The sequence below is a fragment of the Protopterus annectens genome, chromosome 2.part0, assembly GCF_019279795.1.
Source record: "Protopterus annectens isolate FY-2018-M chromosome 2.part0, PAN1.0, whole genome shotgun sequence".
Lineage (NCBI taxonomy): Eukaryota > Metazoa > Chordata > Ceratodontiformes > Protopteridae > Protopterus > Protopterus annectens.
Window position 1 is genome coordinate 760,569,490 of NC_056728.1, and position 24,522 is coordinate 760,594,011.

Consider the following 24,522-nt stretch of genomic DNA (forward strand, 5'->3'; position numbering starts at 1 on the left):
CATCTTTTGGAAGCTGGACAGCTCACTGTCTCACAACAAATGTATTCCATTGTAAGGTACGTGTGTTCCCCAAAGGAAATATCCTCCACTGGAGACTAACAAACAACAGTGTCATCATCCAGTGGGGAGTAAATCTGCTTTAGACCAACCAGCTCCTCCTCCTCTTCTATGTATTAGTTATAAGACCCTCCTGGAAAAGGTCCATTTTCTTTTTTGCTGGAGAAGCCATGCCTTGAGGTAGAGCGAGGTCATGAAGAGAGAGTGACAGCCCACTTCCAGCTGCCAAATATCCCCTATAAAATTTTTAACACTCAAAGATCAACACAAGCCCCAGTGGAGTGCATGTCCAAAGGTCTATGTTAGTATAAGTTAATGGTCCTGTAGGTGTGGGAAAGTACAACTGTGTAAGGAACTTACCACAGTAGTAGGCATCTATAATAAATATTCAAGTAGATCCCCATTGCAGTAGCCTTAACTACTGAAACTCAAACACAAGCGTCCCTGTTCATCTAGACCAACTTCCAAAGCTCTGAACCCTGCCAAGACATCAAGACATTCCCAGTATAAAGATACCATCTAACTATGCCATCTTAGAGCTTAGATAACAGATAGATAAGCCTTTAGAGTAGGGTCTATATCACATTGTCAAACTCTTAGAGGTTCGAACGTCATATGTTCAACACCATATAATCGAACTTTTAAAAGTTTGAACATTTCAACGAAGATCTCAGTACAGTGCAGAATGGGAAGATTTCTCTTTTCTGCACTGTACTGCAATCTCGGTGTTGGTATATTTAAAGAGCGGTGGTGTGGGGGTGCAGGAGGCTTGCCCCCCTGTTTAAACTATTCAGGTAGGTTTTTTCTTTGGTTTCTTTTTTTATTACATTTTCAAACTTTTAAAAGTTAGATGATATGATGTCGACCATATGACGTTCGAACTTTTAAAAGTTTGATTATGTAATATAGACACTTTACTGTAGACAGTGAAGACAAGGTGAATTACAGCAAGTGACAATAACTGTGAGTCAAGTCTTAACATACTCAAAAAAGAGGAGAGAAGTAAATAGCCTGCCTTGTTGACTACCAAAACCAAAGCAAACTTAAGCTTCTAGGAAAGGAGGGAGGGAAGAGAAGGTTGTAAGGGACAAATAATCCACCCCCACCCAGGATGTCTATAATCCAAAAAGGTTGTCAAACTAGAGGGGATACTGAGAGGAATGTGGTTCTGCATGAATTACTATTAAGATGGTAAGTTTCTAATGATTTACAATGTTCTTTATTGCAAAATTGTTGCAGTAGTCTTAACACTGAGACAATTCCCAGAGCTTCAGGATGACAGGGTAGCCTGAAAAGGGACACTGAGTTGCAACATGCTCTGCTGAAGCTGTCACAAGCCCTGCTCTCATCCTGGAATTGATATCTTGTATGCAATGTTTTGCAAAGACGTGGACAGACATCCAAGTGGCTGCTTCCAGAATGGGCTTGGGTACTAACCTTGTTAAGGAAGACCACAGTTGTGGGTGTGTCTCTGGTACTGTGAGTCTTGACTGCGTCTACCACACATTTTACTTTGATAGAAGTAGAGTAACTGTGGACAATGTGCTAGCCATTTAGATATAATTATTTTTAAATAGGTTCATATTGGCTATCCCTCTTTCTTTGCTGCAAAGATGACAACTAGAGTGCATTCCCTGGTGTCCTTAGTCCTGTGTAAGCAATATCTTTGCAGTCTCTGCACATTTAAGGAATGCAGAACTTGTTCTCTTTTTATTGTGTGAGGTAGTAAATAACACAAATAAAGTACAGTTGTGTACACTTACCATAAATGTAGATGTTCGAGTATATTCACTGTTGCAGTCATTACATTTGGGTTATCTGCCTGCAGGTAGCCCTCAGCCATCCTGAATATCAAAGTCTTGGATTCCTGAGTTGGATGCTGTACCTTCTTCCATGACGTCAGGTCATCAGGGGTATAAAACATGCAGCTGACGCCATTACATCAGTTTTTCTTGCCCCAGATGTCAGGTGCCCCATAATGGGAAGCAATTACATGTTATGTTACACAACAAAAAGCAAATATACCAGAAAGCTCAAATACACCAAACAAGAAGGAAAGGTAGAGCCAAGAGAAGTCAGGGGGCTGGAGGGAGGATAACCAGGACTGCAACAATGAATACACTCAAAAATCTACATTTATGGCAAGTGTACACAACTGTACTATGTTCTTCATGTTTCACTGTTGCGGTCATTACATTTGGGTAGATTCCCAAAGCTAAGAAAGGGAGGAGGAAGTTAGGGAGCATTAGGACCAGCTATTAAGCCCTGTAAAACTGCAGTGGCAAAACCAGCTCTGGATTTAGAAAAAATAGGCATGTGGTAATGCTTGGTGAAGGTATGAACAGAGCGCCAGGTAGCAGCTTCTAGGATGCCCCTGGTAGGGACCCCTCTGAGAAAGGCTGTAGAGGTAGATGCAGCCCTGTTGGAATGTAATCTTATCCCCTGTGGGGTAGGTTTTCCATGGTGCTTATAGCAGAAATGAATGCAACGGGCTATCCATTTAGAAATGGTTTGCTTTGAAATGGCCTTCCCCTCTGCCCCTGCAGCAAAGCCAGCTAGCAGTTGTTCAGATTTCCTGAGAGGCTTTATCCTGTCCAAATAAAATCTAAGTTGTCTGTGCACGTCCAAAGAGTGCAGAATTTGTTCTCCTTTGTTTTGTGCATTAGGAAAAAATGTAGGAAAATGAATGGACTGATTTAGGGCCACACTAGATACCACCTTGGGCATAAAGGAAGGGTTGGTCCTGAGTGAAACCCTGTCGGTATGGAAGATAATGAAGGGCTCTACTGCCATGAGGGCCTGTAATTCAGACACTCTTCTTGCTGAAGTGATGGCTAGAAGGAAGGCTGTGTTCCAAGAAAGGAATTTCAACTCTGCAGTTGCAGCTGGTTCAAATGGAGGGAGAGTGAGGTTTTCCAATACAAAGTTAAGGTCCCAGGCTGGCGTAGGGGCTCGTACGGGGGGGGGGGTCCTTAAATTTTTAGCTCCTCTGAGGAATTGCTTTAACAGGGGGTGAGAGAAGAGGGTTGGTTCAGTATTATAATGTGCTGAAATTGCAGAGGCATGAATTTTAATTGATGGGAAGAATAGGCCCTTGTGGAGCATTTCTGTTAAGTACTGAAGAATAAGAGGTAAACTGGGCACCATAGTGCCCATACCCTGGGTCTGGCTCCAGGAACAGTATCTTTTCCACTTTTCAGCATAGGATTTTCTAGAACTAGGTCTCCTTGCTTCCAGAATGACATCTAGTACCTGATTACTGAGGGATGCTATTGGAGAGCTCAAGGAATTAGCCAGGCTGCAAGGTTCAGGGTTTGAAGCCGAGGGTGCAGAATCTGGCCTGCCTGCTGGGACAGCAGGGAAGGTGTCGGAGGTAGGTGCCATGGATCCAGCAGTATCATACTGCGCAAGAGGGGATACCAGCGCTGGCGAGGGCAGTCTGGTGCAATCAGTATTGTCCTTGGTTTGTCCTGTTTGATCTTTAGCAGAACCTTCGAGAGGAGAGGCAAAGGGGGAAAGGCATAAACTGAGAGGCTTTCCCAGGTAAAGGTCAGGGCATCCACTTTCCAAGCTTGACTGTGGGGAGTCCTTGTGCAGAATTTGTCCAATTGGTAGTTCTGAGGGGAGGCAAACAGGTCCATCTCTGGAGTCCCCCCATTTGTTCCTCAAGAGGTTGAATATTTTTCGTTCCAGTTTCCATTCATGTGGGCCCATGAGATTTCTGCTTAGATCATCTGCCAGTGAATTTAGCTGGCCTGGCAGGAACTGAGCTTGCAGGTGCACTTGGTAGCTCAAGGCTGTGTTCCACAGAGTCATGGATAGTCTGCAGAGAGAGTACGAGTGGGCCCCCCCCCCGGTTGTTTATATACCACATAACTGTGGTGTTGTCTGTCTTTACCAATAATTGTCCTGTAAGGATATGGTCTTTGAAGGCTGTCAGGGAATTCTGTACAGCTAACATTTCTTTTTGGTTGATATGCACGTGCATCTGACTCAGGTTCCATTTGCCCTGAATGCACCGCCCTGCCAAGTGAGCCCCCCATGCATAGTCTGATGAGTCTGTAGTCAGGGTTTGGGTGGCAGGGGGTAGGTTGAAAGGGAGCCCCTTGTTTAGGTGGCAGGCCTCTGCCTACCAAAGGAACTCTGTCTTTATACAAGGAATTATAGGAATCATTGACTCCAGGTCCTGAAAATGTTGACACCAAAGGCTTTTTAGATACCACTATAGTTTCCTCATATGCAGTTTGCATATGGAATTAGTAGAATGCAAGAGGCCATGAACCTCAGGGCTTGCAGGATTTTCCTTGCAAATAGCTGGGTCTTTGTGGCCAGTAGTTTGAAGTAGGCTGTCAAACTTGTTTCGCTGGCGTGAGGTAAGCCATCTGGGAAGTTGTGTTCAAGCTTGCTCCCAGGAATACAATCTATTGGCAGGGTACTAGATGAGATTTCTTTTCGTTTATGGTGTACCCCAGCGAGGTTAGAAGTTTCTTTACAAATGCCAGATATTTTAATAGCATGTCCTGGCTTTCTGTCTGAATTACACAATCATCCAGGTATGGGTATACTTGAATATTTCTCTGCCTGCAAAATCCAATGGCTGGAGCTAGACACTTTGTGAATATCCTGGGCACAGTAGATAATCCAAAGGGAAGTGCAGAGAACTGATAGTGCATGGAGCCTGCTGTGAAACGTAGGTATTTCTTGCAAGATTCCCTTATTGGAAAGTGCAGGTAAGCTTCCTTGAAGTCTAAGGTTGCCAACCAGGCATCTTTGCCTAGCACAGGTAGCAGCTGTTAAAGTGTTAGCATTTTGAATTTTGGGGTTACCAAAAATGTGTTTAGAATAGAGAGGTCCAGGATAGGACATCAGGAGATGTCTTTTCTGGGTACCAGGAAAAGTCTCGAGTAAAAACCTTGTCCCCTTTCTTCTGCTGGGACTGCTTGAATAGCCCTGATACTTAGAAGAGAGAGAACCAGCTGTTGAGCCTCTGCCCACTGATTTGGGGGTAGGTCTGGCCAACCGTTTGGGGTTGGTAAGGAGTGGAAGTGGAATCTGTATCCTTGGAAAACTATATTTAAAACCCATTTGTCCTGGGTAATGAGTTCCCAGTTTTTTGCATGCAGGGGGATCTTTCCCCCCTAAGGGAGCAGGCAGTTGGACAGGGCTTGGAAGGGTTAAGGTTAAGTCAATGACATTTTTCCATGCGGGTTGTCTTACTTCTTCCAGCTTTGGAAGTGGGAGCCCCCCACTGTTTAGGCCTGTGTGTACCTTGAGACTGCAGCCTAGGTGGTCTGCTGTGCCTGGGTTTGGACTGAGAAGGCCTGGAAGAGACTGGAAAGAACCAATTCTTAGAAGGCCAATGCCTACTAAATCTGGGTGGCTGTACTTGCAGGACATCTTTAACAGTTTGCATAGATTTAGCTTTTTCCTCCATCTTTTTAAGGAGGACTTCTGCTTTGTTGCCAAACAGGTGGTCTTGGTTTAAGGGAGCATCCAGTAATCTAGCTTTAACATGATCTGGCAAGTTTTTCTCCTTAAGCCAAGCATGCCTTCTAAGTACAGACCCAGTGACAGCAGCCCTGTAAGATGCTTCTAAAGAGTCAAAACCACATTGCAAAGTATGTTTACCAACTTGTTCAGCAGAATGCATTAAATCCTGTAATTCTTTATGTTCAGCACAATCAGGAATCAACATCATTTTCTGTTTAAGCAGTCCCATAATATGCTGCTGATACTTTAACATATGAAACTGACACTTTAAGGCCCTAACGGCCAAACTAGCAGAAGTGTACACTTTCTTACCCAATCTGTCCAAGGCCCTGGAATCTCTATCAGAGGGGGTAGGGGGTTTTGGCAGCAGTAGCCTTAATGCCCTTTGGTCCTTGGGAAATGGTCTCTGGATCCACAGTAGGATTTTTGAAGAACTTGTGAGAGTCAGGTACTCTGTAATACCTGTCAGGTTTTCTGGGAGCTGGAGGTAAAGTGTCTGGGGCCAGGCTAGACTCCAGGAAGGCATCATCTACAATGTCCAGAACAGGAGGGATAGCTAAAGGCCTGTGTTGAGGGAGGAGTAAGAATTCCCTAAGCCTCTTTTTGGAGTCAGAGTAATCCTGGCTTTCCCAGCGGAAATGCCCCCCAAGAGAGTGTGCAAGGTTTCACCAAAAGAAAAATATTCTGGAGGGGAAGCAGAGGGAATGGAATCCTCTGCATCAGAGTCCTCATAGGTAGAGAAGGGCAAATCCTGGTCATCAGAAAAACAAAAATTTCAGAATCCCGATCAGAAGAATCAGAAGGAAAATCAGTTCTAGGTCTCAGAGGGGGAAGGCTGGCTGCCCCTAATTAAAGTAATAAGGTCTTCAGCCATTTTAAGCATTTGCTTTTTAGGCATATGGGCCTGATCATGCGGTTTGGACGTCTGTTTTCTAGGCGTGGGTCGAGTTTTAGGCCTTGACGAAGAAGATGGCGTCGGTTTAAAATGCATATCTGTAGGCCTGAATACACCCTCAGAAGCAGGTGCCTGCACAGCGGCTCCGGACCCATCCAAGGTAAAGACATCTGCAGATTCCATAGTCGAAGAAGCATCTCGTGGCATACCAGACTCCGAATGGGTCTCAGTAGAGGCCTGCAAATCTGAAGTAGCAGGTATCAGGGGCTGCGAAAGTGCCTCACTGAGTACCGGTGAACTGGTGACTAGCTTAATGGAAGCATCATCGGCAGATTTGGACCTATGCGGTCTGTCTCTGTCTTTATCCTTACGTTTTTTCAGAATATCGGTAGTCGGATGGCTTACCAAAGCCATTTCTGGACAGTTAAACAGAGTACCAAAATAATTTGCTGCAAAAATAAACCAAAGTCGAATAGTTTTGGGGCTGAATAAGGCACAAAACCGACAGCGAGGGACGTCGTGGTCTGGGCCTAAGCAAGGAATGCAGTACGAATGAAAATCTTTATGAGGTATTTGCTTTGCACAGATAAGACAATTATTGACTTTTACTAACATCGGTTAAGAGCAAGAAAAAGGATTCCCAACAGGGTACTTAGCTTTTTTCAAAGAGTTCGGTTCTGAAACTCGAAAACTAAAATTTCAGGAGTCGGCTGACCGGCACTTAAGAACTGCTTCTGCTTCGGGCACCGCACAGCAAAAAAGACTGATGTAATGGCATCAGCTGCATGTTTTATACCCCTGACGACCTGATGTCATGGAAGAAGAGACAGCATCCGATGCAGGAATCCAAGACAACTGTACTATATTCTTCATGTTTCACTGTTGCAGTCATCACATTTGGGTAGATTCCCAAAGCTAAGGATGGGAGGAGGAATTTCGATAGCATTAGGACCAGCTATAAGGCCCTGCAAGACTGCAGTGGCAAAGCCAGCTCTGGATTTAGAGAAAATTGGAAAATGGTAATGCTTGGTGAAAGTATGTACAGAACTCAGGTAGCAGCTTCTAGGATGTCTCTGGTAGGGGCACCTATGAGAAAGGCTATAGAGGTAGATACAGCCCTGGTTGAATGGGGTCTAATCCCCTGTGGGATAGGTTTTCCATGGTGCTTTTAGCAGAAATGAATGCAATGGCCTATCCATTTAGAAATGGTTTGCTTTGAAATAGCCTTCCCCTCTGCTCCTGCAGCAAATGCCACCAGCAGTTGTTCAGATTTCCTTTGAGGTTTAGTCCTGTCCAAGTAAAATCTAAGTTGTCTGTGCACATCTAAGGAGTGCGGTATCCCTTTGTTCTGTGGATTAGAAAAGAAGGATGGCAAATAAATGGATTGATTAAGAGCCACAGTGGGTATCACTTTGGGCATGAAAGAGGGATTGGTCCAGAGGGACACCCTGGCCACAGGAAAGATGATGAAAGGCTCCACTGCCATAAGAGCCTGTAATTCAGATACCCTTCTTGCTGAAGTGATTGCGAAAAGGAAAGCTGTTTTCCAAGAAAGGAATTTTAACTCTGCAGTTGCAGCTGGCTCAAAAGGAGGAAGAGTGAGTTTTTCCAATACAAAATTAAGGTCCCAGGCTGGAGTTGGGGCTCTCCTGGGTGGTCTTAAGTTTTTGGCCCCTCTGAGGAACTGCTTGAGCAGTGGGTGAGAAAAGAGGGGTGGGTTCTGTGTTGTAATGAGTTAAAATGGCTGAGGCGTGAATTTTGATGGAGGAAAAGGAAAGGCCCTTGTCAAGCATCTCAGTTAAGTATTGAAGAATCTGAGGTAAATTGGGTGCTGCAGTGGCCAGCCCTTGAGTTTGGTGCCAGGCACAGAATCTTTTCCATTTTTTAGCATAAAATTTTCTAGTACTAGGCCTCCTTGCCTCCAAAATGACATCCAACACTTGTTTACTGAGGGATGGTAATGGAGAGATTAGGTAATTAGCCAGGCTTCCAGGTTCAGGGTTTGAAGCTGGGGGAACAGAATCTGGCTCTCCTGTGGAGACAGCAGGGTAGGGGTCTGAGGTAGGTGCCATGGGGCCAGCTGTGACACTGCACAAGAGCGGGTACCAGTGTTGGCGTAGCCAGTCTGGTGCAATCAGTATCATCCTTGGTTTGTCCTGTTTGATCTTTAGTAGTACTTTGGAGAGGCAGAGGGGGAAAGGCATAAACTGATAGATTTTTCCAGCTGAAGGACAGAGCATCCACTATCCAAGCTTGTTTGTGGGGAGTCCTTATGCAGAATTTGTCCAATTGGTAGTTCTGGGGGAAGGCAAACAGGTCTATATCTGGGGTCCCCCATTTGTTGATCCAACATGTTGAAAATCTTTGGTTCCAGTTTCCACTTGTGTGGGTCCATGAGATTTCTGCTTAGTTCATCTGCCAGTGTATTTAGTTTTCCAGGCAGGAATTGAGCCTGTAGATGCACTTGGTAGCTCAAGGCTGTATTCCACAGAGCCATGGCTAGTCTGCGGAGGGGGTAAGAATGGGTACCCTCTCTGCTTGTTTATGTACCACATAACAGTGGTGTTGTCAGTCTTTACCATTAATTGTCCTGGAAGAATGTGGTCCTTGAAGGCTGTCAGAGCATTCTGTACAGCTAACATTTCTTTTTGATTGATATGCAGGTGCATTTGACTTGGGTTCCATTTGCCCTGAATGCAATTCCCTGCCAGGTGAGCTGCCCCCCCGCCCTTGCATAGTCTGATGCATCTGTTGTTAGGGGTTGGGCGGCAGGGGGTAGAGTGAATGGTAGTCCCTTGTTTTGGTGGCAGGCCTCTGCCCACCAAAGGAATTCTAACCGTAGGCAAGGTATGATAGGAATCATTGCTGCTAAATCCTGAGAATGTTGACACCATAGGCTTTTTAGATATCATTGTAGTTTCCTCATATGCAGTCTTGCATATGGAATTAGTAGAATGCACAAGGCCATGAACCCCAAGGCTTGCAGTATTTGCCTTGCAGATAGCAGGGTTTTTGTGGCCACTAGTTTGAAGTAAGTTGTCAAATGAATTTGTTTCTCTGGCATGAGGAAAGACATCTGGGAAGTTGTGTTCAAGCTTCCGCCCAGGAATATAATCTGTTGACAGGGTACTAGATGTGATTTCTTTTCGTTTATGGTGTACCCCAGACAAGTTAACACCTTTTGTACAAATGTCAGATGATTCAGAAGTATATCCTGGCTTTCTGCCTGAATTAGACAATCGTCCAGGTATGAGTATATTTGAATATTTCTTTGCCTGCAAAATGCAATGACTGGGGCTAGGCACTTTGTGAATACCCTGGGCGCAGTAGATAAGCCAAAGGGCAGTGCAGAGAACTGATAGTGCATGCAGCCCGCTTTGAAGCGAATGTATTTTCTGCAAGATTCCCTGATTGGGATGTGCAGGTAGGCTTCCTTTAAATCCAGTGTTGCCAAACAGGCATCTTTGCCTATCATGGGAAGCAACTGGTGAAGAGTTAGCATCTTGAATTTTGCAATCACCAAAAAGGTGTTTAGGATAGACAGGTCCAGGATAAGACGCCATGAGTTGCTTTTCTGGGTACCAGGAAAAGTCTTGAGTAGAAACCTTGTCCCTTCTGGTACAGTCTGAACAGCCTTTAATCTTAAGAGAGAGTGTACTTGCTTTTGAGCCTCTGCCCACTGATTTGGGGGTAGATCTAGCCAACCGTTTGGGGTTGGTAACGTGTGGAAGTGAAATCTGTATCCTTGGGCAACTGTGTGTAAAACCCATTTGTCCTGGGCAATGAGTTCCCAGTTCTTTGCTTGCAGAGCAATCTTTCCCCCTAAAGGAGCAGTCAGTTGAGAAGTGCTTAGAAGTTTTAAAATTAAGTCATTGAAACAGCTTACCATAGGGGGGAATCTTACAACTCCCTGATTTGGAAGTGGGAACACCCCACTGCTTAGTCCTGTGCGTAACCTGGGACTGAAGCCTGGGTGTTCTGCTGGTTCTGGGTTTGAACTGAGAAGGCCTGGAAGAGGCAGGAAAGGACCAATTTTTTGAGGGCCAATGTCTACTAAATCTAGGAGGCTGCACATCTAAAAAAATCCTTAACAGTTTGCATAGATTTAGCTTTTTCCTCCATCTTTTTAAGAACTTCTTCTGCTTTGTCGCCAAACAGGCGGTCCTGATTTAAGGGAGCATCCAGCAATTTAATTTTAGCATGATCTGGCAAAGATTGCTCCTTAAGCCAAGCATGCCTTCTAAGTACAGACCCAGTGACAGCAGTCCTGCAAGATGCCTCTAGTGAATCAAAACCACATTGCAAAATATGTTTTCCAACCTGTTCAGCAGAATGCATTAAATCCTGTAAATCCTTATTTTCAGCACAATTAGGAATTATCATCATTCTCTGTTTAAGCAATTCAATAATATGCTGCTGATACTTTAACATATGAAACTGGCAATTTAAGGCCCTGATGGCCAAGGTTGCAGAGGTATATACCTTCTTACCCCATCTATCCAGGGCCCTGGAATCTCTATCAGAGGGGGTAGGATTTTTGGCAGTAGTAGCCTTAATGCCCTTGGGCCCCTGTGAAATGGTCTCAGGATCCGCAGTAAGATTTTTAAAAAGGGACTTGTGAGAATTAGAAACCCTGCAATACCTATCAGGTTTTCTGGGAGCAGGAGGTAAAGAGTCAGGGGCCAAGCTAGATTCTGAAAAGGCATAGTCAACAATGTCCAGCACAGGAGGGATAGCTAAAGGCCTGTGTTGGGGCAGGAGTAAGAAATCTCTAAGCCTCTTTTTAGAATCAGAGTAATCCTGGCTTTCCCAGTGAAAATGCTCCCTAAGAGTATGCAAGGTTTCAGCAAAAGAAAAATCCTCTGGGGGAGAAGCAGAGGGAATAGAGTCCTCTGCATCAGAATTCTCACAGGTAGATAAGGGTAAATCCTGGTCATCAGAGGAGACAGAAATGTCAGAATCCTGGTCAGAAGTATCATAAGCAAATTCAGTCCTAGGTCTCTTAGAGGGGGAAGTTTGGCTTCCCCTGATTAAAGTAATAAGGTCTTCAGCCATTCTTATCATTTGTTTTTTAGGCATAGAGACCTGACCATGCAGTCTGGCCATCAGTTTCATAGGCATGGTTTGAGTTTTAGGCCAAGAAGAAGATGGCATCGGTTTAATATGCAAGTCAGTAGGCCTGAATACACCCTCAGAAGCCGGTGCCTGCACAGCGGCTCCGGACCCATCCAAGGTAGAGACATCCACAGGTTCCACAGTTGAAGCATCTCGCGGCATACCGGACTCTGAATGGGTCTCAGTAGAGGCCTACGAATCTGAAGTAGTGGGTATCAGGGGCTGCGAAAGCACATCATTGAGTACAGGCGAACTGGCGACTAGCTTAGGAGAAGCGTCGGCAGCTTTGGACCTATCTGGCCTGTCTCTGTCTTTATCTTTGCGTTTTTTCGGAATGTCAGTAGTCAGGTGGCTTACCAAAGACATATCTGGATAAATGAACAGAGTACCAAAATATTTAGAAGTGAAAATGTACAGACAACAAATAGTTTGTGGTTTAAATAAGGCACAAAACCGACAGTGAGGTACGTCGTGGTCAGGGCCTAGGCAAGGAATACAGTACGAATTAAAATCTTTATGAGGTATTTGCTTTCCACAAAAAATACAATTATTGACTTTTACTGACATCAGTTTAGAGCAAGAAAAGGTTTCCCCAACGGGGTACTAACCTTTAGTTGAAGAGGTTCTGAAACTCGAAAATGAAAATTTCAGGAGTCGGCCGACCGGCACTTGCGAACAGCTTCTGCTTCGGGCACTGCACAGCAAAAAAGACTGAGGTAATGACGTCGGCTGCATGCTTTATACCCCCTGACTACCTGATGTCACGGAAGAAGGGACAGCAACCCATGCAGGACCCAAGACTTTGTTAATCAGGCCGACTGAGGGCAACCTTCCAGCAGATTACCCAAATGTAATGACTGCAACAGTGAAACACAAAGAACATAGTGCCATCTAGGCAGTTGTATTCAAGCTTGCACCCAGGAATGTAATCTGTTGAGAGGGTACCAGCTGTGATTTCTTTTCGTTTATGGTGTACCCTAGACAAGTTAGAACCCTTTTTACAAACGCCAGATGTTTTATAAGTATGGTCTGGTTTTCTGCCTGAATTAGACAATTGTCCAGGTATGGATATATTTGAATATTTCTTTGCCTGCAAAATGCAATTACTGGAGCCAGGCACTTTGTGAATACCCTGGGTGCAGTAGACAAGCCAAAGGGCAGTGCAGAGAACTGATAATGCAAGTAGCCTGCTTTGAAGCTTAGGTACCTTCTGCAAGATTCCCTGATTGGGATATGCAGGTAAGCTTCTTTTAAATCTAGAGTTGCCAACCAGGCATCCTTGCCTAGCGCAGGAAGTAACTGGTGAAGAGTCAGCATCTTGAATTTTGGAATGTCCAGAAAGGTGTTTAGAGTAGAGAGGTCCAGAATTGGACGCCATGATTTGTCTTTTCTGGGTACCAGGAAAAGTCTGGAATAGAACCCTTGTCCCTTTTTCTCTTCTGGTACCGGTTGAATAGCCCCCATGTTTAGGAGGGAAAGTACTTGTTTCTGAGCCTCTGCCCACTGATTTTGGGGCAGGTCTGGCCACCCGAAGAACATAGTGCCATCTAGGCAGTTGTATTCAAGCTTGCTCCCAGGAATGTAATCTGTTGAGAGGGTAACAGCTGTGATTTCTTTTCGTTTATGGTGTACCCTAGACAAGTTAGAACCCTTTTTACAAACGCCAGATGTTTTATAAGTATGGTCTGGTTTTCTGCCTGAATTAGACAATTGTCCAGGTATGGATATATTTGAATATTTCTTTGCCTGCAAAATGCAATTACTGGAGCCAGGCACTTTGTGAATACCCTGGGCGCAGTAGACAAGCCAAAGGGCAGTGCAGAGAACTGATAATGCAAGTAGCCTGCTTTGAAGCTTAGGTACCTTCTGCAAGATTCCCTGAATGGAATATGCAGGTAAGCTTCTTTTAAATCTAGAGTTGCCAACCAGGCATCCTTGCCTAGTGCAGGAAGTAACTGGTGAAGAGTCATCATCTTGAATTTTGGAATGTCCAGAAAGGTGTTTAGAGTAGAGAGGTCCAGAATTGGATGCCATGACTTGTCTTTTCTGGGTACCAGGAAAAGTCTGGAATAGAACCCTTGTCCCTTTTCCTCTTCTGAATAGCCCCCATGTTTAGGAGGGAAACTACTTGTTTCTGAGCCTCTGCCCACTGATTTTGGGGCAGGTCTGGCCACCCGTTTGGTGTTGGTAACGTGTGGAAATGAAATCTGTATCCCTGGGACACTATATTTAAAACATGTTTGTCCTGGGTTATGAGTTCCCAGTTTTTTGCATGAAGAGCAATATTTCCCTCCAAAGGGGTGGCTGAAAGGTAAGTGTTTGGTAATTTTAAAGGAAAGTCATTGAGACTGTTTACCATAGGAGGTGTCTTGTTATTTCCAGATTTGGAAGTGGAAGCACCCCATTGCTTAGTTCTGAGAGTCCCTTGGGACTGATACCTTGTGCTTTTGGTTTGTCTGGGTTTGGCTTGAGTGGATCTGGAAGGAGCTGGAAGAAAAACAGTTCTTAGTAGGCCAGTGCCTACTAAATCTTGGAGGTTGCACTTGTAAGAAATCTTTCACAGTTTGCATAGATTTAGCTTTATCTTCCATCTTTTTTAGAACTTCTTCAGCCTTATTGCCAAACAGGCGGTCCTGATTTAAAGGAGCATCCAACAATTTTGCTTTAACATGATCAGGCAGAGATTGCTCCTTAAGCCAAGCATGCCTTCTAAGCACAGACCCAGTAACAGCAACCCTGCAAGAGGCCTCTAAAGAATCAAAACCACATTGCAAAATATGTTTTCCAACTTGTTCAGCTGAATGCAAAAAATCCTGTAAATCTTTATTTTCCACACAGTCAGAAATCAACATCATTTTCTGTTTAAGCAGTCCCATGATATGCTGTTGATATTTAGCATATGAAATTGACAAGTTTAAAGCCCTGGTAAATCCAACAAGTAAATAAACAAGTAAAAATGAAAAAACACTGGTGATACCAAGGTAAAATCACCAAGACTTTTATTTAAACTATTAAATATAACTGACTAAGCGCTTTCACCCTTGTAGGGCATCTTCAGTCAGTTTTCCACATTTAATCACAGCCATTAAATACACATTTCAATTAACAATACAATTAGGAGATAATTAGTTGCAATAAATCCATCTTCTGAATCATCAGATTTTAACCCTTGAACTGTCATTAAGGTAGTTTTATGTAGTTATGTATGTGAACACCCAACTTTTCTTGTAATGATACCGTATCCAAATTTGTCTCGATACCTAAACTCAAAATACTGTACTGGTGTGAAAAATAGCAGTACATGTGCATCTCTGCAGAAACAATGTGTATAAAAAATGTGTTGAAAAGTGAGTAAATACAAAATATAAAATATAATTAGGTATGTAAAAAAGTCCATATATAAATATAACCCTCATACAACTACCCAAAAAAAATCAAAGAATACTCTGTTGTTTCTGTATGTTAAATACAAGCAGCCTTATGTTTCAGTATACATGCTAGAGATAGGGTGCCATTGATGCCAGGTGCACTGCTTGTGTCTAGTCGTCACTTGCCACAGGCATTCCCTGACCTCTAAGATGGTTTTATAGTCACCCCAAAATCCTTTGTGTATAATCTGTCTATAATAAAAAATAAAAATTTCTTGAAATTAATACAGTCTTTGGTGTGGCTGTATAATGAATTAGTTGATTTCTTGTTTTTGATGCCCCTACTGTGTTCCAAGATTCTTTGTCTCAATTTTCTTGTGGTCATACCAACGTAAAAGGCTGGGCAGGATAGACAGGTAGCCACATATATGACCATTTTGGTATTACAGTTACAATAACCAGGACTCCTCAACGTCCTCTTAAAATTTCCCACCGAAACATATGGGCCATCATTGATATATTTACATGCTTTGCAATTACCACATTTGGCCATCTTAACAGGCCCTTGACCAGTGGACATGGGTGTTCTCTCCAAACATTCTTTAATGTTTAAACCCCTACTGCTTATAAAAAGGGGGAACTTCCCTAGTGTGTCTTACATATCTGTGGGGAGTATGCTTTTCCATGTCCATTGGATGATGTTTTTGACTTCAATGGCCATGGTATTATATTGTAAGACCATACCAGTTTGAATATTCTTCACTTTTTGTTTGTAAATATTGTTGTTCTCTACATCCCTTTGACTGTCTGCTAGAATAGGCCTGAAATCTGTGGCCCTTCTAATAATGTCCTGTTTAACTGTAGTGAGTAAGTCCATGGGGTAACCCCTTTGGACAAACAAGTCAATTAATACCTTCAGTTCTTCCAGGAATTTATTATTGTCACTATGAGTGAAACCCTGATCATCTGGCCTTTGGCCACGTTCTTCTTAACATAATAAGGGTGGCAACTATCATAGTGTAGAAATTAGTTGCTGTACGTTTTCTTCCTAAATAACTTGGATTCTATCTTCCCATCTTTGATGTATAATCGTAGATCCTGGTCTTCAATGGTATTTCTATCCGCCTTGTTGGGGAATTTCAAGAATGTTGTTGTGTTGTTCAAATAACCTATAAACTCATCCAACTCATCTCGAGTACCTTTCCAAAGGAACAGTATGTCATCCAAAAATCTCAGATAAATAATCATCCTAGATCTGTACTCAGATGTCAATACATACTGTTCCTCCCATTTGGCTAATACTAAGTTGGCATAAATGGGCGCACATTTTGCGCCCATAGCCACCCCAGTGGATTATTTATAGAATTCACCTTCAAAGCCAGTGTAGTTGTTTTCCAACACAATCCGCATCAAGTAAACCAGTAAACCTCTCTTCACCTGGTGCATGCCACTGTGTTTATCTAAGCTCATGGCAAACCAGTCTAAACCAGTATCATGGGGAATCACTGAAAACAAATTTACTATGTCAACAGTTACAAACCAAAATTCCCCTAAGTGTGTATCAAACAAAGTCCTAAAGGCAATCCAAACAATGCCATGAGTCTTTTAACGTGTGGTATATTGTCAAGAATCTTCTTGTTCGTAATGTCTATAAACGCTGCTAATGGTTCTGTTTTTGATCCCCTGGCCGCCACTATCGGTCTAAAAGGTGGATTGATAATATCTTTGTGAATTTTGGGAATTCTGAATAAACTGGGCATAACCGGATGTTCCACTAGCATGTAATTATACTCATCATAGTTAATTATTCCTTCACAAAGGAACTCATAAAGTTGCCAGTCAATTTTTGTATATGCCTTCTAGACTTCAAATTTGGAAACTAGTTCGTAAGTGTTGGAATCATGTATAATACTCTGCATATTCCAGGAATAATCAGTATTCGTCATAATGACTACCCTCCCCCTTTATCTGGTTTCATAACCCTGTAGTCATTACTGGACGAAAGTTCTTTTAAGCAAAATTCTTCAGCAGATGTTAAATTTCTGTTATACATGGGTGACTTTTTATCAATCAATCAGACTCCTAATCTGAGTAGTACACAAATGTTCAAAAGCTAGTATCAAAGGGTTACATGGTAGTATAAACACACTACTTCTTTTAAGTGTAAAAGTTTGTGTGTCTCTATCAATGTGGTGTTTGTTGCCAAAAAACAACCTTAAATTTAACTGCCTAGGGTACAACTTCAAATTAATAAGTAATTTGCTAATGTAATATTTGAAGCCGGTAACCAGTAACTATTAACTGTTCTTCTTGTAGCTGTAAATGACAAAAGGCTTTTGGATTAGTGTTAGAGCAGCAACTCTAGCCGCTTGTTGTGTGTTTTGCTTGGTGACAACTTTGCAGTTTTTTTTTTCGTGGCTGCAAGCTCCAGTGTGAGGGGAACATTGTTTCAGAGGAACCATTGTGTCACACTTGTTTTCTTTGGCCAAGAGGATTATGGTGTAGCGATGCAGTCTAGTATGCTTTTTCTTCAATAACAAAGAATTGCGTTTTTTCCTTTCTTGGTGAACATTTGGAGCCTTTTGGAAGGCAGTGTGCCATTACTGGATTTTACAAGGTGACATTGTTTAATGCTATCTAATGTATTCAACTAGTCAGCATTTTTTATTTATAAACGCGACTGGGTAGAATTACTCATTGTTTTTCAAACCTAGTCCTTTTTTAGATTGGGGCTTGTTTCCTGTATTTATCTAGTATTATGAGTGGTGGTTTGTTAGAAATGTTTCCTGTCTGGTTTGATAATCTTTTTCTGAACATAGGAAAATGAGGCTGAATGAACAATTCTTGATTATATATCACACAAGGCTTTCTAACTTTTGTGAGATGTGTTAGCCCTATTTGCATACTCAATTTGTTTTTACAGGGTGTGTTATGCACACACATTTACTATATTATATTTTTATTATTATTATTTTTTGTTTTTATTTTGTTACACCACTCACTTTTATGTGTTGTAGTTTTTTATTATTTCATGGTTGTGCATACATTCAAAGTATATTTATGCTAGAGTAAAGGTGGTTGATTCTGAATACTTAACCTAAACTCAAGCTTAAATTGTTGGTTTGTGCCTATTATTACATCAGATATTTGTGTTTAGTGATTAATATTAATTCAAATACATTATTCACATTCATATAGGTTCTACTGTGCACAGTGGAACAACTTATGATTCAATATCTAGAACTGTCTAGACAAATTATTACGTTACTACATGCTAACAAAAGCAACAACAAGAATGACAGTTTACTTAGTACACAGGTTGAACTTTTTACCATGCACACACCACCAGGGACTTCTACAGAAAGACAGCTTAATGCTAATGTACCGAGGGTGGAAAGGAATACCATTTTGAGGGTGGACAATAATAATGTGAACACCAACAGAACAGGAGGGGTAGATAGTAACAATACACCAGGAAGACCACTATTTGATATAGAGAACTTTTTAGTACCCCTCGTTTTGGGCGACACAACATCTAGGCTTCAGAACCCTGATCTGGGAACACTTAATTCTCAGTTACTAAAATTTGTAAAATTAGCTAGGAAATATAAATTACTACAGATGGACAATGTTTTCCTAGAACGGTCTATTGAATTGAACCAAGTTCCTAGAGGCCTCAGGGTATTTAAAATACCAATGGGAATCGAGGCTGATTCAGAGGCATACCACAACATGTTAGAATTATTTGACAGAACAGGATTTGACTTGATGAGAATACTAATTAGGGACAGGATTCCGGCGTGTAGCCCGCGAGACATTTGCCTGCGAGCTACATCGCCGAAACCAAACGGCTGCATCAGCACTTCGCCGTAGTGCGAAGTGACTGAAAAGCACAGCCGCTGCAACGATAAGCTATGGACGGGCAGCTGCAGCCGTACGGGCTGTGTAACGCATACCTTCTTCACGTGCAAGGAATGCATTTATTTAATTATTTATTTATTTTGTTGTCAACATGTCAACAAAATAAATAAATAAATAAAGAAATGCATTCCTTGCACGAGAAGAAGGAATGCGTTACACAGCCCGTACGGCTGCAGCTGCCCGTCCATAGCTTATCGTGCGCTGTGCAGTCACTTCAAGCACGCTGATGCAGCCGTTTGGTTTCGGCGATGTAGCTCGCAGGCAAATGTCTCGCGAGCTACACGCCGGAATCCTTAGGGACAACACCAGTAGACTTAATAATTTAAAGAACGAATTACTCATACTTAAACAAAGCATTACGAATGATTTACTTTTTGAAAGTAATAGAAATAGGTTTGAGAGGATTACAACTGATCTTGACAAGTTTGTAAAAGTTAGTATGGAGAGAAAACAAAAAAAAGATTTTAAGGGACACCAATGAATATAAAGAAAAGAGGGCCTACCCTTCACCTAACACAAGAGAAAGCCAAATGGAAGGGGCACAAGGAGGGAAACAATTCAAACTGAGGTGGGTGTCACTGAAGGGACACATACTGACATTGAGGAAGAAGTTTTTTTTAGAGAACCAACCTCCATTGAGACGCTCGGACCGATTAAGAAATCACCCGCCAGAACATTTGGACCAGAGAAGCCCCAAAGACAGGGGTTTCAGTCAGGAAACAACTGGAGGGGTGGGGAACAGAGGAGGAACAACTTCAACAGCAACAATTGGCACCACAGATGAAACAAATACAACTGATGAAGGTTTTTGACCCTACCCCCAATATTGAGGATGGCCTATCGGGTGCTAATGACGTACTAGCAGGCACCTCTTCTGATTTATTTGCTACCCCCTTGACTCAATTTTTGGAGACTGACATTAATGTGGGCCCCATTATAACTGGAGACAAAATCTTTTCACATTTATAATTACTCAGATTTGGATATATCTGAAAGTCATTTGAGCTCAATGAAAAAGGGCTTTTCATTTGTTCCAAATTTCAAATATGACATTAGCAAATTACTTATTAATTTGAAGTTGTACACTAGGCAGTTAAATTTAAGGTTGTTTTTTGGCAACAAACACCACATTGATAGAGACACACAAACCTTTACACTTAAAAGAAGTAGTGTGTTTATACCACCATGTAACCCTTTGATACTAGCTTTTGAACATTTGTGTACTACTCAGATTAGGAGACTAATCGATAAAAAGTCATCCATGGATAACAGAAATTTAACATCTGCTGAAGAATTTTGCTTAAAAGAACTTTCGTCCAGTAATGACTACAGGGTTATGAAATCAGATAAAGGGGGAGGGGTAGTCATTATGGCGAATACTGATTATTCCTGGAATATGCAGAGTATTATAAATGATTCCAACACTTACGAACTAGTTTCCAAATTTGAAGTCCAGAAGGCATATACAAAAATTGACTGGCAACTTTATGAGTTCCTTTGTGAAGCAATAATTAACTATGATGAGTATAATTACATGCTAGTGGAACATCCAGTTATGCCCAGTTTATTCGGAATTCCCAAAATTCACAAAGATATTATCAATCCACCTTTTAGACCGATAGTGGTGGCCAGGGGATCAAAAACGGAACCATTAGCAGCGTTTACAGACATTGCAAACAAGAAGATTCTTGACAATATACCACACATATTAAAAGACTCATGGCATTGTTTGGATTGCCTTAGGACTTTGTTTGATACACACTTAGGGGAATTTTGGTTTGTAACCGTTGACATAGTAAATTTGTTTTTGGTGATTCCCATGATACTGGTTTAGACTGGTTTGCCAGGAGCTTAGAGAAACACAGTGGCATGCACCAGGTGAAGAGAGGTTTACTGGTTGACTTGATGCGGATTGTGTTGGAAAACAGCTACATTGGCTTTGAAGGTGAATTCTATAAACAATCCACTGGGGTGGCTATGGGCGCAAAATGTGCGCCCATTTATGCCAACTTAGTATTAGCCAAATGGGAGGAACCGTATGTACTGACATCTGATTACAGATCTAGGATGATTATTTATCTGAGATTTTTGGATGACATGCTGTTCCTTTGGAAAGGTACTCGAGATGAGTTGGATGAGTTTATAGGTTATTTGAACACAATAACATTCTTGTAATTCACCAACAAGGCGGATAGAAATACCATTGAAGACCAGGATCTACGATTATACATCAAAGATGGGAAGGTAGAATCCAAGTTATTTAGGAAGAAAACGTACAGCAACTCATTTCTACACTATGATAGTTGCCACCCTTATTATGTTAAGAAGAACGTGGCCAAAGGCCAGATGATCAGGGTTTCACTCATAGTGACAATAATAAATTCCTGGAAGAACTGAAGGTATTAATTGACTTGTTTGTCCAAAGGGGTTACCCCATGGACTTCCTCACTACAGTTAAACAAGACATTATTAGAAGAAGGGCCACAGATTTCAGGCCTATTCTAGCAGACAGTCAAAGGGATGTAGAGAACAACAATATTTACAAACAAAAAATTAAGAATATTCAAACTGGTATGGTCTTACAATATAATACCATGGCCATTGAAGTCAAAAACATCATCGAATGGACATGGAAAAGCATACTCCCCACAGATATGCAAGACACACTAGGGAAGTTCCCCCTTTTTATAAACACTAGGGGTTTAAACATTAAAGAACATTTGGAGAGAACACCCATATCCACTGGTCAAAGGCCTGCTAAGATGGCCAAATGTGGTAATTGCAAAGCATGTAAATATATCAATGATGGCCCATATGTTTCGGTGGGAAATTTTAAGAGGACGTTGAGGAGTCCTGGTTATTGTAATTGTAATACCAAAATGGTCATATATGTGGCTACCTGTCTATCCTGCCCAGCCTTTTACGTTAGTATGACCACAAGAAAATTGAGACAAAGAATCTTGGAACACAATAGGGACATCAAAAAGAAGAAATCAACTAATTCATTGTACAACCACACCAAAGACTACTAATTTCAAGAAATTTTTATTTTTTATTATAGACAGATTATACACAAAGGATTTTGGGGTTGACTATAAAACTATCTTAGAGGTCAGGGAATGCCTGTGGCAAGTGCGACTAGATGCAAGAAGTGCCCCTGGCATCAATGGCACCCTATCTCTAGCATGTATACTGAAACATAAGGCTGCTTGTATTTAACATACAGAAACAACAGAGTATTCTTTGATTTTTTTGGGTAGTTGTATGGGGGTTATATTTATATATGGACTTTTTTACATACCTAATTATATTTTTTTATTTACTCACTTTTCAACACATTTTTTATATACATTGTTTCTGTAGAGATACACATGTACTGCTATTTTTCACACCAGTACAGTATTTTGGGTTTAGGTATCGAGACAAATTTGGATATCATTACAAGAAAAGTTGGGTGTTCACATACATAACTACATAAAACTACCTTAATGACAGTTCAAGGGTTAAAATCTGATGATTCAGAAGATGGATTTATTGCAACTAATTATCTCCTAATTGTATTGTTAATTGAAATGTGTATTTAATGGCTGTGATTAAATGTGGAAAACTGACTCTGAAGATGCCCTACAAGGGTGGAAGCGCTTAGTCAGTTATATTTAATAGTTTAAATAAAAGTTTAAAGCCCTGATTGCCCTGATTGCCAAGGTTGCAGAAGTATAAACCTTTTTACCCCATCTATCCAGCGCCCTGGAGTCTCTATCAGAAGGAGTAGGATTTTTAGCAGTAGAAGCCTTAATGCCCTTGGGCCCCTGAGAAATGGTTTCTGAGTACGCTACAGAATTTTTGATAAGGAACGTGTGGGAGTTAGGAACCCTGTAGTATCTGTCAGGTTTACTAGGAGCTGGAGGCAGGGAATCAGGGGCCGTACTGGATTCGAAAACACATCAACAATGTCTACAGGAGGTATAGCCAAAGGCCTATGCTGAGGTAGAAGGAGGAAATCCCTAAGCCTCTTTTTAGATTCAGAAAATTCCTGACTTTCCCAGTGGAAATGTTCCCTTAAGGTATGCAAAGTTTCCCCAAAAGAAAAGTCCTCAGGGGAGGAAGCAGAGGGAATGGAATCCTCTGCATCAGAATCCTCATAAGCAGGTATGGACAAATCCAGGTCATTAGAAGAGTCAGAAGAAACAGAGTCCTGATAAGAAGATTCATAGTCAAGCTCAGCCCTAGGCCTCTTAGAAAGGGCGGTTGACTACCCCTGATTAGAGTAGTTAGATCTTCAGCCATTTTGATCATTGTTTTTTAGGCATAGGGGCCTGAACATGTGGTCTGGGCGTCATTTTTTTTTTTTGTTTAAGACATAGATCGAGATTTAGGCCTTAGTACTGAAGGAGGAGTCAGTTTAATATGCAAGTCTGTAGGCCTGAATACACCCCTCAGAAGCCGGTGCCTGCACAGCGGTTCCGGACCCATCCAAGGTGGAGACATCCGCGGGTTCCATAGGTGAAGCATCTCGCAGTATACCAGACTCTGAATTGGTCTCAGTAGAGGCCTGCGAATCAGAAGTAGCAGGTATCAGGGGCTGCGAAAGCACCTCACTGAGTACCAGCGAACTGGCAAATGGCTTAGGAGAAGCGTCGGCAGTTTTGGACCTCGATGGCCTGTCTCTGTCTTTTTCTTTGCGTTCTTTTGGAATTCCAGTAGTCGCACGGCTAACAGACATCATTTCCGGATAATTAAATCGAGAACCGAAATATTTAGAGCCAAAAATGTACAGATGACAGATAGTGCGCTGATTGAATAAAGCACAAAACCGACAGCAAGGTACGTTGTGGTCAGGACCTAGGCAAGGAATACAGTACAAATGAAAATCTTTATGAGGTATTTGCTTCCCACAAGTAATGCAATTATTAACTTTTACTAACATCGGTAAGGAGCAAGGAAAAGTTTCCCCAATGGGGTACTTAGCTTTAAGTTGAAGACTTCAGTTCTGAAACTCGAAAACGAAAATTTCAGGAGTCGGCCGACCGGTACTTGAGAACTGCTTCTGCTTCGGGCACCGCACAGCAAGAAATACTGATGTAATGGTGTTGGCTGCATGTTTTATACCCCTGGCGACCTGATGTCACGGAAGAAGGGACAGCAACCGACGCAGGACCCAAAACTTTGTTAATCAGGCAGACTGAGGGCAACCTGCCAGCAGATTACCCAAATGTAATGAATGCAACAGTGAAACACGAAGATAATCATCAGAAATTTCAGAATCCTGATCAGAAGGAAAATCAACCCTAGGTCTCAGAGGGAGAAGGCTGGCCTCCCCTAATTAAAGTAATAAGGTCTTCAGCCATTCTAAGCATTTGCTTTTTTAGGCATATGGGCCTGACCATGTGGTTTGGATGTTGGTTTTCTAGGCGTGGGTCGAGTTTTAGGCCTAGATGAAGAAGATGGCATCTGTTTAAAATGCAAATCTGTAGGCCTGAATACACCCTCAAAAACCGGTGCCTGCACAGCGGCTCTGGACCCATCCAAGGTAGAGACATCCGCAGGTTCCATAGTCGAAGAAGCATCTCGCGGCATACCGGACTCTGAATGGGTCTCAGTAGAGGCCTGCGAATCTGAAGTAGCGGGTATCAGGGGCTGTGAAAGCGCCTTTCTGAGTTCCAGCAAATTGGCGAC